The following is a 16,928-nucleotide window of genomic DNA, read 5'->3' on the forward strand; positions in this document are numbered from 1 at the left end:
CCCAGGATTTTTTTTGAGAACTTATAAAAAGATCCTAAGAGAAACACATGAAGCAATTGCTGCAGGATTTTTTGTAGTGGGTCTTTTATGAATTCTTGGCGGAATTCCCGGAAAAATTCCCATGAAATTTCTAGAGCGAATCATTTTCCAGGCCTCTGAAAAAAAAAAATCGGCAGAATTGTTGGAGACCTGTGGTTGTCTCCAAAAATTCTGCCGATTTTGTAAATTGATGAAATCCCTGTTCGAACTATTGGAGGAACCTCTGGAAAAAAAAACTTTCGAAGGAATCTTTTGAAAATTGCTGGCAGAAATATTGAATTATTTCTACTGGATTTTTTGAAACAAAAAATTTAAAAATTTTAAGAGGATATGTAGCATAAACGTTCACTACAAAATTCTTGTATAAATGCTTGGTAATTTTTTTTTTTTGAATTTTGTCAGACCGAATGCTTCAATATTTTCCATGGAGAATTCCTGGTTCAACCCATGAAACCGTCTCAGAATATTTTTTTACAAGATATCCTGTTAGTATTCATTAAGGGATCCCTGCATGTTTTCTAGGAAAAACCTTTGCAACAGTTAAGAGCAATCTTTTAAACAATTTCATATCCTCAGATAAATGTTTGAAAGGATAACCGATGGAATCCGTAGAAGAAACCAGGGAGGAATCCGTGGAAACCTTTTTTAGGAATTATTTGACGGTTTATCGGCTATCGGATAAGGATACAGCCAATCCTCTGGTTACGCCCCTAACTGGGGGAGCGTGAAAAGAATTGGAGTGTAAAAAAGGGGGCGTAAGTTGGAATTCGGAGCCCACAAAAAAGGAGCGTAAGTTCGAATTTTACGCGTTAAAAGAATAAGAATCGTAAAATGCTTTTCATTTGTTCTCAAGAAATTTTGCAAAGAGGTGGGGTTTATCCGTGGTTCTTAATATAAATAGGGAGGACGTAAACCATAGACTGACGCCATTTTGGATACCAAGATGGCGACTTCCAGTTTGTAAAAGTTACTTCAAACTTATGATGTGTGGGTATTTTAAAAAACGGGACAGATGAATAGATGCCGGAAATCAATGTCTGACGCCATTTTGAAATCCAAGATGATGATTTCCGGTTTGTGAAAATCACAAAATATGTATATTTTTGGAAGAGGACAGACGAGTAGATGACGGAAATCGAAGTTTCATGCCATTTTGAAAACCAAGATGGCGATTTTTTGATAAGTAACAATCACTTGAAACTCATACAATACGGGAATTTACTAGACGGGACCAACAAGAAGATGCCGAAAATCAATATCTACGGTAAATTCAAAAACGACATCAGACATCGATTTCCATCATCTACTCATCGTTAACGTTCCAAAAATACCCATATTACAGTCAAACCTCCATATGTCGATGTCTGAAGGGACCAACGACTCATGGAAATATCGAGTCATGGAACAGAAATGCTTTGAAAACCTGATTGACTTTCCAAAAAAAAAAATTTCTACATGAAAAATTACGTATAAAAATTTTCTAAAATATTCAAAAACTTTTAATTTTTTTCATGTAATTTTTTTTAGAGTTTGTTATTTTTCTGAAAAGTTGAAATCTTGAGCTTTTATTCCATAAAAAAATATTGGTAATCGGTTGAACTTATCAAAATATATGATTTCTTTTAAACTAAGGTATCTAATGCGCTGAGACCTACAGTGTGTGCCGATAAAAATGACTGATTTTTTATTTTCAAAATAATAAATCTCAAAAACTAAAAAGCATACATCGCTGAAAGTTTGACAGTGAACGTAAAATTTTCTGAACTTTCAAGATAAAATGAGAACAGCAATAGCCCCTTTTGTTCCATGGCCTTTAAAACCCGAAAAATGGAATTTGTTTATGTTTTTTCATGTAAAAACCGGTATTTTTAATAAAATAAAAATTTTGCAAAATCGCTTTATTTCGGAAATGGTCACCCTAATCAAAAAATCCAAAAATATGTGTATTTTTATTTCGGATAAGGAACAAAATTGCAAATTTTCACGGAATTCGGTGACCCACTAGATCAGTTTTTCATGGAATTGCTGAATATTTTTATGAGGTCAAACTTCAAACTTTGAGCGTTATTATCTTAATGCCTACTTGCTCCATATGGGACAGTAATGCCTTTATGGACATGAGTGCAAAAATTGTTAGACAATTTTAAAGTTTTTTTTCAAACAAAATAGTGGGGCCCAGATAGTCGTAGCGGTAAACGCGCAGCTATTCAGCATGACCATGCTGAGGGTCGTGAGTTCGAATCCCGCTGGTTGAGGATTTTTCTATGGCATAGAGTATCTTCGTACCTGCCACACGTCAATCGGTCAATCGGCAAAGAAAGCTCTCAGTTAATAACTGTGGAAGTGCTCATAAGAACACTAATCTGAGAAACAGGCTTTGTCCCAGTTGGGACGTAACGCCAGAAAGAAGAAGAAGAAGTGCATATGATACATTTTTGAGATAGTCTGATAATTAGGCACAATTAAAGTTTGTGGCAAAATTATTGAATTTTCGTGGGTGTCCAAGACAATAATAGCAAAATTTTGTGGCTTGTGGCGTGGTTCTCAGGGAATAGATGTGTAGCTTTTTCGCAAATTTCACTTCAATTTGTACAATTCTCTATTTGGATATGTCAATGGATCAACATTCCCAGAGAATGAAATTCGTATTACCATACTCAAGTAAATACGATCTTACTCAAACAGCTTTGAAGTATCTTTAAACAATATAAAACTCCATGCACCGGAAACCCCTGACATGACGATCAAACAAACAGCCAAGCTAAAAAAACTAATGAATCCACTTTGCATCTAGAACTAGCATAAATAAGTACCTTCGAAACGTGTCATTAAAGACCACTTACAAGACCCACAATTTTCACTTCACCATCCAACCCACAATTAACTCCATCATCGATAACAATCCGCATAATTTACTATTAGTAGTAGCCGGTAGTTGTTGCTGTGTGTTGATTGCTGACAAAAGCCCTGCTCCCATTGCTCAAAATGACACACGAAACAACGGCCGACGAAAGGTAACACGTGTATTGCCACAACCAACGTGTGCGATTTCCAACCTCCTTGAAACCCACAAAGCCAACACCCGAGTCGAAAGGGTTTTTCTTCGCCCAGAAAACTGGCAAGAAAAACTGTAATTATCTTAATTGGTACTTGGTGAAATAAGCCGCGAAAAAGGAGAGGAAACACTCTCTCCCCGAGCTGGTGGAGACTTTGTGACTCCATTTATCCTCGGTTGGCGTATAGGCTAAGAACTAGTAGCTGGCTGGCTGGAAAAGTCGATTTAACCACTTCCGACTGCCGTTAACAGCGAGCGAGGCGGATGCGGAAAGCGGAAAAGCAGACCCGGTGCCACGGTAACTAAGGACCAGTTTACAACAAGCGGGGGTCTCTCAATCAGGGCAAATTTGAATTTGATTGTTTTAAAATCGAGTTGAAACCTTTTGTTGCATGTGTGGCCTTATTTTAAATTTTTGCAGCTTGATTATGGATTTCTTGGAGATAAATTGGGGTAAATCGTGTTAACAGCAAGGATAAAAAAGATTACAAAAAAGCTATTTTAAACTCCCATTTACGTCCTCAGAACTTTTTATTTGCAAATTTCGCAAACTTTGTATGAGCCGTAATATTATTAGGACATGAACCGACTCCTTTCAGCGTTATGAAACTTGTAAGGTTTTTTACTTTGCGAAACAAATCAACTACTCAAAACAAAACGTTTTTTGAAGTAACAATCCACTTACCCTTGGCTTCAAATTTCCTCTGAAACTCTTTAAAAACGACTGGTATGTAATGACTTTACTGAATTAATCAAATTCCAGGATATTTGTAGTTTGTCATTGAAATTTAAGGCTTTTCGGAACTCTAGAAGCTGAGGTACAGAGCCCAAATTTGAGCATTTTGTATGAGAAAACAGAATTTGGGTGTTAACTTTTGTAACTGTGTATCACGTTTTCCAAAAATGTCACGCAAAAATCATCTACGGCACTTTTCAATTCCATTTCAGAGAGTGGAAAACGAAATTAACTTGACGTTAGCGTTTCCCTCCTCAGCAACGCTTTCATATACACAAAGTGACGAAGTCAAACACACTGACAACCAACAATGCACCATTGCACAGTGGTGATATCGAAAACAAATGTTGGCCAAAACCTCAAACTATCGTTTAAAAGGGAAATACTGTTGTAGTCTTGCTTAACTTTTGCACCTGACAAAGATTTTTTTGCCATATGCGTTGTGCACTTTTGATTTGAAGCATCTTTTCGAGAAGATAAACCAAAACATAGGTAGTTGATATGATTTTTGAACATATTTTTTTTTTTTGAACGACAGAATTGCCGCGAATTATGTTTTTATGAAAATATAATCTACTCTCTGTAACTCGTTATTCCATCCCTCAATCAGAGCTATTGTTTGTTGCCATATTTAGCAGACTTTTAGTGATGATGAGCATGAGCATAGATGACCGTACAATTCGTAGTTGCTACTCCATGATTGACCAGAACAATCGAAGTTGCACAGGGAATTTATGGGTGGTAAATGACTGGACAATGCGTACCATTGGTGCTTCGCGCACCTGCAGGTATAAAATAGATCCCATTTGTGGTCCTTAGCCTCTTGTCCAGTAACTCCTATCCCTACCTTCCCGTGGTGCCGCCTGGGTTACGAGTAACCGTAGGGAAGATCGGGTAACCAACCCTGGTGGGACCTTGGTCGTATGCTGACAGGGAAGGGGGGCTCCTCTCTTCTGAGGGTGTAGCTTATCAGAGCGTCTGTTCTCCATGTTAGGGGCGGCTCAAAACAGCGTCTGTTCTCCATGTTAGGAGCGGCTGATCATCGTCCTAGTGACAGCGTGGGACTCTAAACAGTGCTGTGCACGATGATCCTCCGGCGAGACAGGGGGTTGGTGCAGGCCTTACAAGCCATCCGTAAAAATCATCAGTACAGGAAGCATACAATGTAAATTCGGACCGGAACAATCGGCATAGACCCAGGCATCGAAAACGGACTAACGATTGGAAACTCGGATCATGGAACTGTAAGTCTCTCAATTTCTTGGGAAGTACCCGCATTCTTTCCGAATTATTGAGGGTCCGCAAGTTCGACATCGTAGCGCTGCAGGAGGTTTACTGGAAAGGGTCGACGGTACATACGTATAGGGATGGTTATACCATCTACCAGAGCTGCGGCAACATACATGAGCTGGGCACAGCTTTTATCGTGATGGGCGAAATGCAGAGGCGCGTGATTGGGTGGTGGCCAATTGACAACAGAATGTGCAAGTTGATGATCAAAGGCCCTTTCTTCAATATCAGCATAATCAACGTGCACAGCCCTCACCTAGCAAGTGACGATGACGATAAGGACGCTTTCTACGCGTAGCTGGAACGTGAATACGACGGCTGCCCAAGCCATGATGTCAAAATCGTTATCGGAGATCTCAACGCTCAGGTGGGCCAGGAGGAGGAATTTAGACCGATTATAGTGAAGTTCAGCGCTCACCAGCTTACAAAAGAAAACGGCCTTAGACTGATTGATTTCGCCGCCTCCAAAAACGTGGCCATACGTAGTACCTACTTCCAGCACAGCCTCCCGTATCGGTACACCTGGAGATCACCCCAACAAACTGAATCGCAAATCGACCACGTTTTGATTGATGGAAGACACTTCTCGGACATTATCGACGTCAGAATTTATCGCGGCGCAAACATCGATTCGGACCACTACCTTGTGACGGTTAAAGTGCGCCAACGACTCTCCGTTGTGAACAACATTCGGTACCGACGCCCGCCACGGTACAATCTGGAACGACTCAAGCTACCCGAAGTCGCAACTGATTACGCGCAAAGCCTTGAAGCAGCGTTGCCGGAAGAGGGAGAGCTCACCGAAGCCCATCTGCTGGAGTAGTCTCAAAGCAGCCATTAACAACGCAGCGGAAGGTGCCATTGGGTTCGTGGATGCAAATCGACGGAACGGTTGGTTCGACGAGGAGTGTCAGACGGTTTTGGACGAGAAGAATGCAGCGTGGGTGATGATGCTGCAGCAAGGCACCCGTCAAAACGTGGAACGATACAAACAGAAGCGAAGACAGCAAACACGGTGCTCCCCTGACCGTTATTATCAGAAAAAAATCTCCATCAAATCTGTGCTCACCAGTCGATTTCTATAGCCAAGCTGCATGTCTGGGCAAAATTTTAAAAAAATCGTAGGGCCCGTTTTGGAGTTAGGCCCTTTTGAATGTGTAAGTCCATTTATTCTAAAGAAATCCGAGATATTCAAACGAGTTTTCATTGGCCGTGATTATCAGGATAGATATAATATTAAAATTTGAATCAAAGTTGGATTATATAGTTATTTGTAAATTCTGGGAAGAGTTTTTAATGAGAAGATAGACGACATTTGGAGTTACGTCCTTTTGGAAGTGTAACCATTGAAAACACTAATTTCCAATAGATTAATTAGGTATTCTTATACCTTTGAGCATGTTCAAATGTTTTCAATGATACATTGCACTTATATGCCGCCAAAGTATTTCACAATCAACTGATTTTTCATAGGCTCAAGTGTTTTAAGGCAATACGGAGCTAATTTCATCATGTAACCAAATTAGTTCTTGTAGCACAATATTCTGGATAGCTTGGTGAACCCATGTACTCACGATTCAGTTTATTTTGCATGCAATTATTGTTACCTATTGTACATCGAAGCGAAGTATATGTCAAGGAATACTTTACGAGTTAAGTTTTCGGTTATGGATAGCAGTGTATGGAATAAAATAAAATTAACAACGTAGAAAGCAGCGATACAAAATGGAAGAAAACAATGCAAAGTTTAGAACATCCGTTATTGTTTTTTTAATGTTGAACTCCATTTGTAGCAATTGTAGCATTTACAGAGCTTAAATATTTGTCTTTGTCAATTTGGAAAACTTTGTGAGGCTCCCAAAGTATGCTTTTTTTTCGTTTGTGATGAGTCATAGCAGCTCTTTACTTCACATTCTGGTATATAGTCCAGCAAGTTATCAACAGGGACACAGATCAATTTACGATTTTCCGGTAATCATAACTGGAATTTACGTAAAATCCATGAACAACTCTGTTATAACCATATTTTATACGTCTTTTCAAAAGTATACCCCTTGAATTCCATTACCCCGAATACCCGAAAACCATCTTCGCAAGTTCCAGTTTCTAGAATGGCATTACTTCGAATTCCATTATCACGGGACAATGTCATACAAGGTAATTATATATTCGGGACAATAGCATGGGTGATGACACTCGGGTTAATGAAACTCGGAGTTAAGGTATAGAATCTTCTCAAGAGAGTTTGGTTTTCAAGGAAGACATGTAACATAATGCTCTGAAAGTGTTATGATTTTAAATTCAATAAAACCAAATAATAACGAATGTTTCTTACTTTTCTTAAGCATATTTCAAGTACTGAGGCTTTATTTCACGACATACCATGAGAATGGACTGATTGATTTATACAATTCTTTCACTATTGTATTTATACAGAGCGCTTACGTGTTTGTGAAATCGAAAAGACCGAGAAACCCAATGGTAAAATTGTAGATTTTTGAAAAATATACAATTTACGGCATTTACAAATTAGCCTACCCTCTCCCCCTTTTCGAGCGTTACTACTCATACAAAATTTTTAAAATTTTCATACAAAAAGCGTTACGGAGCGGTAGGGGGTCGAAAATTTCCGATTTTAGCGTTACGTAATAAATGGATGCCGCCTAATGTATGTTACAACTGATCACAAACGTATTGACAGTGGTCTAGAGTTCTATAGTTTGGCCAATTGTGCATTACTCCGCAATTGAAGTTTATGTCCTTGGGCAGTACAAAATTAGCCGCAATAGCCGGTAGCTTCAGCTTCTTCTTATTGGTATTACGTTCCAACTGGGACAGAGCCTGCATCTCTACTTAGTGTTCAATGAGCACTTCCACAATTATCAACTGAGAGCTTTCTTTGCCAGAGTTGCCATTGTTGCATCGTATATCGTGTGACAGGTACGAACATACTCTATGCCCAGGGAAGTCAAGGAAGAAAAGAAAAGATCCTGGACCGAACGGGAATTGAACCCAATCACCTCCAGCATGGCTTTACTTTGTAGTCGCGGACTCTAACCACTCGGTTAGGGAAGGCCCAAGGTAGCTAGTTCGGCCATAACAATATTTTATGAATAATAATGACACGAAAATTGCTCCGTAATACCTTACAGCGCTTGAGCCTGTGAATCAATTGTGAAATACTTTGGCGACATATTAGTGCAATGTTGCATTGAAAACATTTGAACATGCTTAACGGAATGCCTGCCTAAAAGAATACCTAATTAATCTATTGGAAATTAGTGTTTTCAATGGTTACACATCCAAAAGGATGTAACTCCAAATTTCGTCTATCCTCTCATTCAAAACTCCTCTCAGTAGTTACAAATAACTATGTAAACCAACTTTGATTCAAATTTTGATGTTATATCTATTCTGATAATCACGGCCAATAAAAACTCGATTAAATATCTCAGATTTTCTTAGAATTAGTGGACTTACACACTCAAAAGGGCGTAACTTCAAAACGGGCCCTACGATTTTTTTAAAATTTTGCCCAAACCTGCAGCTTGGCTATAGAAATCGACTGGTGAGCACAGATTTGATGGAGATTTTTTTCTGATAATAAAGGTCAGGGGAGCACCGTGAGCAAACCCATCTATTCCGGGATAAAAAGCGCCGCCTGGAAGAGTTGGAGTGCGAAGAGATGGAGCAGCTGTATCGTTCTCAAGAAACACGTAAGTTCTACAAGAAACTCAATGCATCCCGCAAAGGCTTTGTGCCGCGAGCCGAAATATGCCGGGATAAGGATGGCGGTATCTTGACAGACGAACGTGAGGTGATCGAAAGGTGGAAGCAGCACTACGATGAACACCTAAACGGCGCAGAGGAGGAAGATCAGGGCAGCAGGAGGAATGGCTTCATGAGGGAGACGTGCCAACTCCCACAATAGGCGAAGTTAAGGATGCTATCAAACAGCTTAAGAACAACAAAGCAGCTGGAAAGGATGGTATTGGAGCGGAACTTATTAAAATGGGCCCGGACAGGTTGGTCACTTGTCTGCACCGATTGATAGCCAGGATCTGGGATACAGAACAGCTACCAGGGGAGTGGAAGGAGGGAATAATATACCCAATATACAAAAAGGGTGACAAGTTAGAATGTGAGAACTATCGAGCGATCACCATTCTTAAAGCAGATCATCTTCCGCCGTATATCGCCACTGGCAAGCAGATTTGTGGGAAGTTATCAAGCCGGTTTTGTGGACGGGCGATCGACGACAGACCAAATCTTTATGTTGCGGCAGATCCTCCAAAAGTGTCGCGAATATCAAGTCCCTACGCACCACCTATTCATCGATTTTAAAACGGCCTATGATACCATCGACCGTGAAGAGCTATGGAAGATTGTGGACGAGAATGGTTTTCCCGGGAAACTGACTAGACTGATCAAAGCAACGATGGATAGTGTACAGTGCTGTGTGTAGATGTCGGGTGCATTATCGGACCCGTTTGAAACACGCAAAGGACTTCGACAAGGCGATGGTCTTTCCTGCCTCTTGTTCAATATTGCGCTAGAAGGTGTTATGAAACGGGCGGGCTTCAACATGCGGGGCACGATTTTCAATAAATCCAGGCAGTTCATCTGCTTTGCTGATGACGTGGACATTGTCGGAAGAACGTTCCAGGTTGTTTTCTGAACAGTATACCAGGCTAAAACGTGAAGCAGATCGGGTTGAATTGAAGGTAAATACGTCGAAGACGAAATATCTGCTGGCTGGAGGAACCGAGCGTGATAGAGTTCGCATTGGCAGATGCGTGATGATCGACGGGGATGAGTTCGAGGTGGTGGACGAATTTGTCTAACTCGGGCCATTGATAACGCCGGATAACAACTGCAGCAGAGAAATACGAAGACGTATCATTGCCGGAAGTCGTGCTTACTACGAACTTCACGAGACCTTGCGGTCTGGTATACTTCACTTCCGTACTAAGTGTACCATGTACAAGACGCTAATGAGACCGGTAGTCCTCTACGGGCATGAGACGTGGACAATGCTCGAAGAGGACCTGCAAGCGCTAGGAGTTTTTGAACGACGTGTGCTTAGGTCGATCTTCGGCGGAGTATGTGAGAACGGCGTATGGAAGAGAATAAGGAACCACGAGCTTGCGCAAATCTACGGAGAACCCAGTATCCAGAAAGTCGCCAAAGCTGGAAGGGTACGATGGGCGGGACACGTTGTGAGAATGCCGGACAACAATCTCGAATAAATGGTGTTCACCTCAAATCCGGCCGGTACAAGACGAAGGGGAGCGCAACGAGCTAGGTGGTTTGACCAAGTGGAGCAGGATCTTGGAAGTGTGGGGCGATCGAGAAATTGGAGGATAGCAGCCATGGACCGCTTTAGTTGGCGTAACATTGTGGCGCAGGTCATGTCTTGAAGGACGTAGAGCCAGCAAAAGTAAAGTAAGCGTAATAGTGTGTAAAACTCAATTGGAACAGCCAGGAAAAGTTACGTTTTTAACAATTTGTTTTTCGGACTGAGGTTAGAGCTCTATCTCCACATTGATTAAGAGATAAATATGAATTACGCGATACAATTATCTATTAGAATAGTCTAGAGAACAGAATATTTCTGGAAAAGTCAGCCATTTCAGAGAAGATCTCGCAGTTTGATTTTATTCAGCCTGTTCATGTGTGATCATTGAATGACAACTGACAATTCATGCGTAAATGTAAACTTCTACGTTAATCCCTTTTGATTTGTGGGCTTCGTGGCCGTGCGGTTAGTGTCGTCAGGCATTTAATCCCATCGTGTCATGGGGTGCGGGTTCAATTCCCGCTTCAGCCATTGAAACTATTCATCAGGAATGTTTCATGGCTGTGCCACTGGAGCATGCTTGTTCGTTGTCTAGTGTTAAGTTACAGTATGTCCAGATTAAATGGCTGAAGACGGTGTCCGTGTCTTCTTTAAAAGCGAAATTCGAGTCAAAGGCAGTGTCGGAACTTAAGAAAACGAAACAACATTCTTAAATGCACCTTGATGACGCCTTTGTTTTCACCACACTAACGGCAGGTTACTACATGGGCTATATGGGCTGCTATGCGCGCTTGATATCGAGCAACAAGAGTTACTCAGAGTTACTTTGTATCGAGCTCATGGGCTTGCTCAAAAGCAAAAGCTGTCCCGCCCCTAGCCTAAATATTCAAGTTTTCTTCGAAAAAACTATCAAAGTTACCCCGTTTTACGGTACAAAGTTTTTAAATGCTCATTGATCACGCTAATAGATCTATTTGGAGATTATATTTTCGAGAAAGCTGAAGTTTATGGCATTATGACCAATAATATGGTTAAATATTTTCAAAACTAAACACGTCTGAGCCAAACTACAAGGCATGAGTTAAAAACAAATCACGAAATGGCATTTGAAAGGTCCAACGGATTTTCACAATTCTTCCACAGTTAGAATGGTGAAGAGCAACGATGTGTTTGTATGGACCTGTGATCAAAAGTGGCGAACATGTCTGCTAAACCAGAACCGAAACAAGACAAAATGCTCGCGAGCATCATAGTGCTGATTTACTCGCATCTGTCGTGCTTGCGAGTGCACGAAGCTCAAATGATTCGTGAATGTGTTCGGAGCTGTTTAGAGTCAATTGCGCTTTTGGGAAATAAGCTATTTCCCATTCAAATTTCTGGTTTTTAAGGGTTTTTTCACTACAAACTGGTAATTTACTATCGATTTGATGGAAATATAATTAATTTGTGGGCTTCGAAATGGTGAGCCGACAGCCTGCAAGGAGCGTTCAACATAGCTCTGGTCCTCATAAGGGTTGTGTACTTAGCGGGTAGTGCAGGTAGAATTTCAACTTTCTTACCCACCACGAAAAATGTAGAAAGGAGAAATAACGAACGATATTTCCGGCAACCGACCTGGCTACGAAATACGGACTATGATTGGAAACTCGGTACATGGAATGTCAGGACGTTAAATGAACCCGGATGAGTGAGTCTTTTGGCTCGTTAATTGCAGAAGGTTGTAGTGAGCGTGGCTGCTATTCAGGAAGTAAGATGGCCCAGAACTGGAGAACGTGAATTTAGGGCAGTGGATCCTATCGCCAACACAGCTGTCAAATACAACATCTACCATAGTGGCTCACCATGTTTTGCCTTATCGGTTTCATAGTGATCGGGAAACAGATGAAGCGAGTTATTAAGTGGAAACCGAATAATGAACGTATCAGCGTATTGAGAATACGGGGCAAATTCTTCAACTACAGTCTGATCAACATATATGCACCGACAAACGATAAAGCCGACGACACGAAGGATTCGTATTATGATTGTCTCGACGAGACTTACGGAGAGTGTCTTAAACATGCCGAAAAAATTGTTATCAGGGATGCCAACGCCCAGGTCGGATTTCTTCGTCCAATAATAACAATCGGAGAGTCTTCACTCCGCCACCAATGCACTATGGGCCAGGGACGCAATCTGGCGGGACAAAATTAATAACTCGGTAACGAAGCGTTTTCGGTATTTGGTGTCTTCGGCAAAGTTTTTTGTAACAACGAGGACCATCTACTGCCATAAACGGATAGTTCGTAAATCGTCCACATAGGTGGCACCACAATCTAACTTTTTACTGTGACGTTCTAGAGACTTGGCGTGTTCGACAAAGTTGTTCATTTTGATAAAATAAACAACTCTCTTGAAGACGTCAAAATTCCACAGCCTACTGTTTTCGAGTTATTGGCAAAATTAGAGAAAAATAGTGAAAAAACGATTATTTTCACCGAATTTGACTTTTTTCCTAAGAACCATGGCATATAATATTTTTTGCTGATAAATATGTAACAAACGCAAGCTCTGGTGGAAAAATTTTAATAATACGAAGCATAAAACTTACAAAATTATGAAAAAACTTGAAAAATAGAGCATATTTTGAACCTAAATATCTACAAAAGCGCAAAAAATCGCAAGCTCTAATTTTCAGGCAACATAGAGCAACACTTGATAAAACGGATGTCAAAATTTCTGAGAGGTATATTTTGGTGTTTTTGAGATTTTTTAATTTTTTTACGATTTTCTTTTCATTACGCGATTAATATTTTCGTGGCAAATATTTAAGTGTATTTTAAAATTAGCGGAAAATTATATTTTATTATTTCATGAAATCATTATATCTGCTCACAGTACAAGCTGGCTTTGGATTTGATCTCGAAATCGTTGGTACAGTTTTCCGGAAGCTCAAAATTTAAGTAAATCCGGTGATTAAACACATATTTGAGGTTAAACAACCTAACAGTTCTCAAAATCGAAGGAATCTCCAAATTGATACCTTTGATCTGTATCCTCTGTTTCGGAACATCCAAGAATCATCGCTCTTTCCGCTTTAAAACAAATCTACAAGCTCCGAACAAGAGTTCGTGCGCTCTGAAATTTTAGTATTTAGAGATATCGACATGAATATGCTTTAAAATTTGATGCGTTAAAAGTAACACATTCACAAAAAAATTGCTCACCTCGAACCATGATGACAACAATTAACTGACACATGATCAAGTTTTTCATGGCATACTATATCATTTGAATTTTTGAAGAAACACAAATATGTACCCAGTTTTAATCTACACTTTCACCTACATTACTCGATATCAACTCAAGGAACTGCTCTTAAACTGAATTTCATGGCTATTATGATGGCTTTTTTGAACAGTCTTCTGAAAGTTTTTGTTCTACGACTTGTTATTTCTTAAAGTCGATCGTCCGTTCCGATTCCTCATGGAAATTAACTGTATTGGAGTAATATTATCTTTGTAAAAAAAATAAATATCTCAAAAACACCAAAATATACCTCTCTGGAATTTTGACATACGTTTCATCAAGTATTGCTCTATGTTGCCTGAAAATTTGAGCTTGCGATTTTTTGCGCTTTTTGAGAAATTAAGATTCAAAAATTGCTCTATTTTTCAAGTTTTTTCACAATTTCTTAAGTTTTATGCGTCGTATTATTAAAATTGTTCCACCGGAGCTTGCGTTTGTTATATATTTATCAGCAGAAAATATTATATGCCATGGTTCTTAGGAAAAAAAGTCAAATTCGGTGAAAATAATCGTTTTTTCACTAATTTTCTCTAATTTTGCCAATAACTCGAAAACAGTAGGCTGTGGAATTTTGACGTCTTCGAGAGAGTTGTTTATTTTATCAAAATGAACAACTTTGCCGAACACGCAAAGTCTCTAGAACGTCACAGTAAAAAGTTAGATTGTGGCGCCACCTATGCGGACGATTTACGAACTATCCGTTTATGACAGTAGTTACAAAAAACGTTGTTACAAAAAACATTGCCGAAGACACCAAATACCAGAAACGCTTTGTTACCGAGTTATTAATTTTGTCCCGCCAGATTGCGTCCCTGGCCCATAGTGCAATGATAACGACTTAAGACTAATAACTTTCGCTGCAGCTAGAGGGATGGCCATCAGCAGCACCTACTTTGCACGAAAAGATATCCAAAAGCACACCTGGATGCACTCAAATGGTGAGCTCTGCAACTAAATAGACCATGTTTTGGTGGACGGCCGGCATTTCTCGGATGCCATCGATGTGAGAACCTTCAGAGGTCCAAACATGGACTATCTCGTTGTCAGTAAAATTCGAGCACGGTTGTCTACCGTGGCGAGCACAAGAGCACAGCGACCGTTGTGTTTCAATATCTAGTAGCAGACGATACCATCGGAAGCTTGATGAGTGGCGACAACCTCAACAACATGTGGGAGTCTATATACGGTGCGATGAGCACATCAGTTCGAGCGATACCTATGCTCAGAGATGAGCCAGAAATGGTTGGTTTGATGAGGAGTGCCAGAAGGTGACGGATGAGAAGAGTGTTGCCAGAAGCTTGATGTTAATGTCTGGTACCCGGCAGAATACAGAGCGATACAAGGAAAACAACATGGAACAAAATGATATGAAGAGATTTTACGAAACCGTCAATGGCGTACGGAGAAAAACAGCGCCGTCTTCCGTCATGTGCAATTACCGTGAAAGTAACTTGCAGATAGAAAAAATCTTTGTGGCTGTTAGGTGGAAAGAGCACTTTGAGCGTTTGTTGAACGGAGAGAACACGAGCGCATCTCCCGACGCTAGATGAGGTTAGAAGAGCGATCAAGGAGTTGAAGAACTCCTTGATCGACATTCCTCGATTCGGCGTACAAACTAATGTCGCGTGTACTGTTAAATAGATTGAGACCGCTGGAGGAGTCTGTCGTCGGCGAATACCAAGCTGATCAACGACGGATCATATGTTTACCTTGCGACCATAAGTTCCGGGAATACAACTTGCAGACTCACCAGCTGTTCATTGATTTCAATGCGTAAAGTAAAGAGAAATGAGTTATGGCAGATAATGATAGAACACGGTTTTTCCAACGAAACTGATAAGACTGATTCGTGCAACGTTCGATGGATCGAAATCAAGTGAGCTGGTTGCGGATGAGATTTCGACCTCCATTGTAACCTCCATTGAAGCAAGGAGATGCGCTTTCAAACCTTCTGTTCAAGGTTGCTCTTGAAGGAGCTATTAGAAACTGTGCTTCTGGGTTTTGCGGACGACATCGATTTAATCGGAATTGATCGTCGAGTCGTAATAAAGGTATTCGTGCCACTTAAAAGGGAAACAGCGAGGATTGGACTTACCGATTGGATCCAAAAGCAAAATTTGCGCTATAAAAGATACTAATCCTTCCGGTTGCCCTAAACGGCCATGAATCCTGGACGTTAAAAGAGGTCGACCAGAAAGCGCTTGGAGTTTTTGAGCGTAAAGTGTTGCGAACAATACTCGGCGGTAAGGCATCTGGCGGCGTCGCATGAATCATGAGTTGTACCAAGTATATAAAGAGATTCTACCCCATTACCCCGAACGCTATTAACCCGAATGACATTACCCCAAATTCAAATATCATGGGGAAATCTCATCAATGTCATCATGTCAAGCTAATCGTAAATTCTGGGAAATAGCATTCGGGGTAAAGGCATTCAGAGAGATACAATTCGGGGAAATGGTATTCGATATAATGGGGTAGAATCTATTGGATATTGTCATGCTAATAAAACACGGCAGACTGCGTTGTGCTGGTCACGTAGTACGGATACCGGAAGAACGCAAGCTAAAATAATATTCAGTAGAGAACTCGGACGAGCCGTCGACTTCGCGGTAGGCCGCACAAACGTGGGGTTAATTTTGCGGTTGCAGAAGACTTAAGGGCACTTAACGTTCAGAACGACTGGAAGCGACTGGCTCAAGACTCAGCCCAGTGTAGGAGAATTATCCATTCAACCTAGATTCAACCTAGCGGTTTGTAGCCCATCAAGTAAGTACGATTGATTTGTCTTTCAAAATTATAATAAATCACACCTGGACCGGTTACTCGTGAGTAAGTGTTCGCAATCTTTAAGCTATTTATTTTGGTATGTTCTCCCGAGCAGGTGAGTGCAAACTTACTCACACCAAGCCTGTTCGCGAGTCTGACCTTACATACGTTGGTTTACACATGTAAGGTGCTTCGTGATGCGAACATTTCCACCACTGCAATGGACTAAACTAATGGAAAAACTTCTAAGAAAGCTGAAATAGACTATGAGTACAAACCTAACATTTTGGAAGGGTTTCGGGATAGCACCGCAATGCATTTTGATGTTTCGGCCGCTTTTTTTCGAGCCACTGTGCATTCGGTTGCGAACGGAAGAAAAGACCCTTATTAAAAGTTGCCTCATAAGTTTGAATTTAGTGGACTTCTCGCTGCAGTACATGCACATTGCACAT

At 40.5% G+C, this 16,928-nt stretch overlaps 1 long non-coding RNA gene across 1 annotated transcript in view; it reads right to left on the bottom strand.

Annotated features, from left to right (window-relative positions):
* The window catches only part of LOC110679391, a 488,338-nt gene that overhangs the window by 137,947 nt on the left and 333,463 nt on the right, over positions 1 to 16,928 (bottom strand). The window lies entirely within an intron of this gene.

Source organism: Aedes aegypti, chromosome 3, assembly GCF_002204515.2.
Source record: "Aedes aegypti strain LVP_AGWG chromosome 3, AaegL5.0 Primary Assembly, whole genome shotgun sequence".
NCBI lineage: Eukaryota > Metazoa > Arthropoda > Insecta > Diptera > Culicidae > Aedes > Aedes aegypti.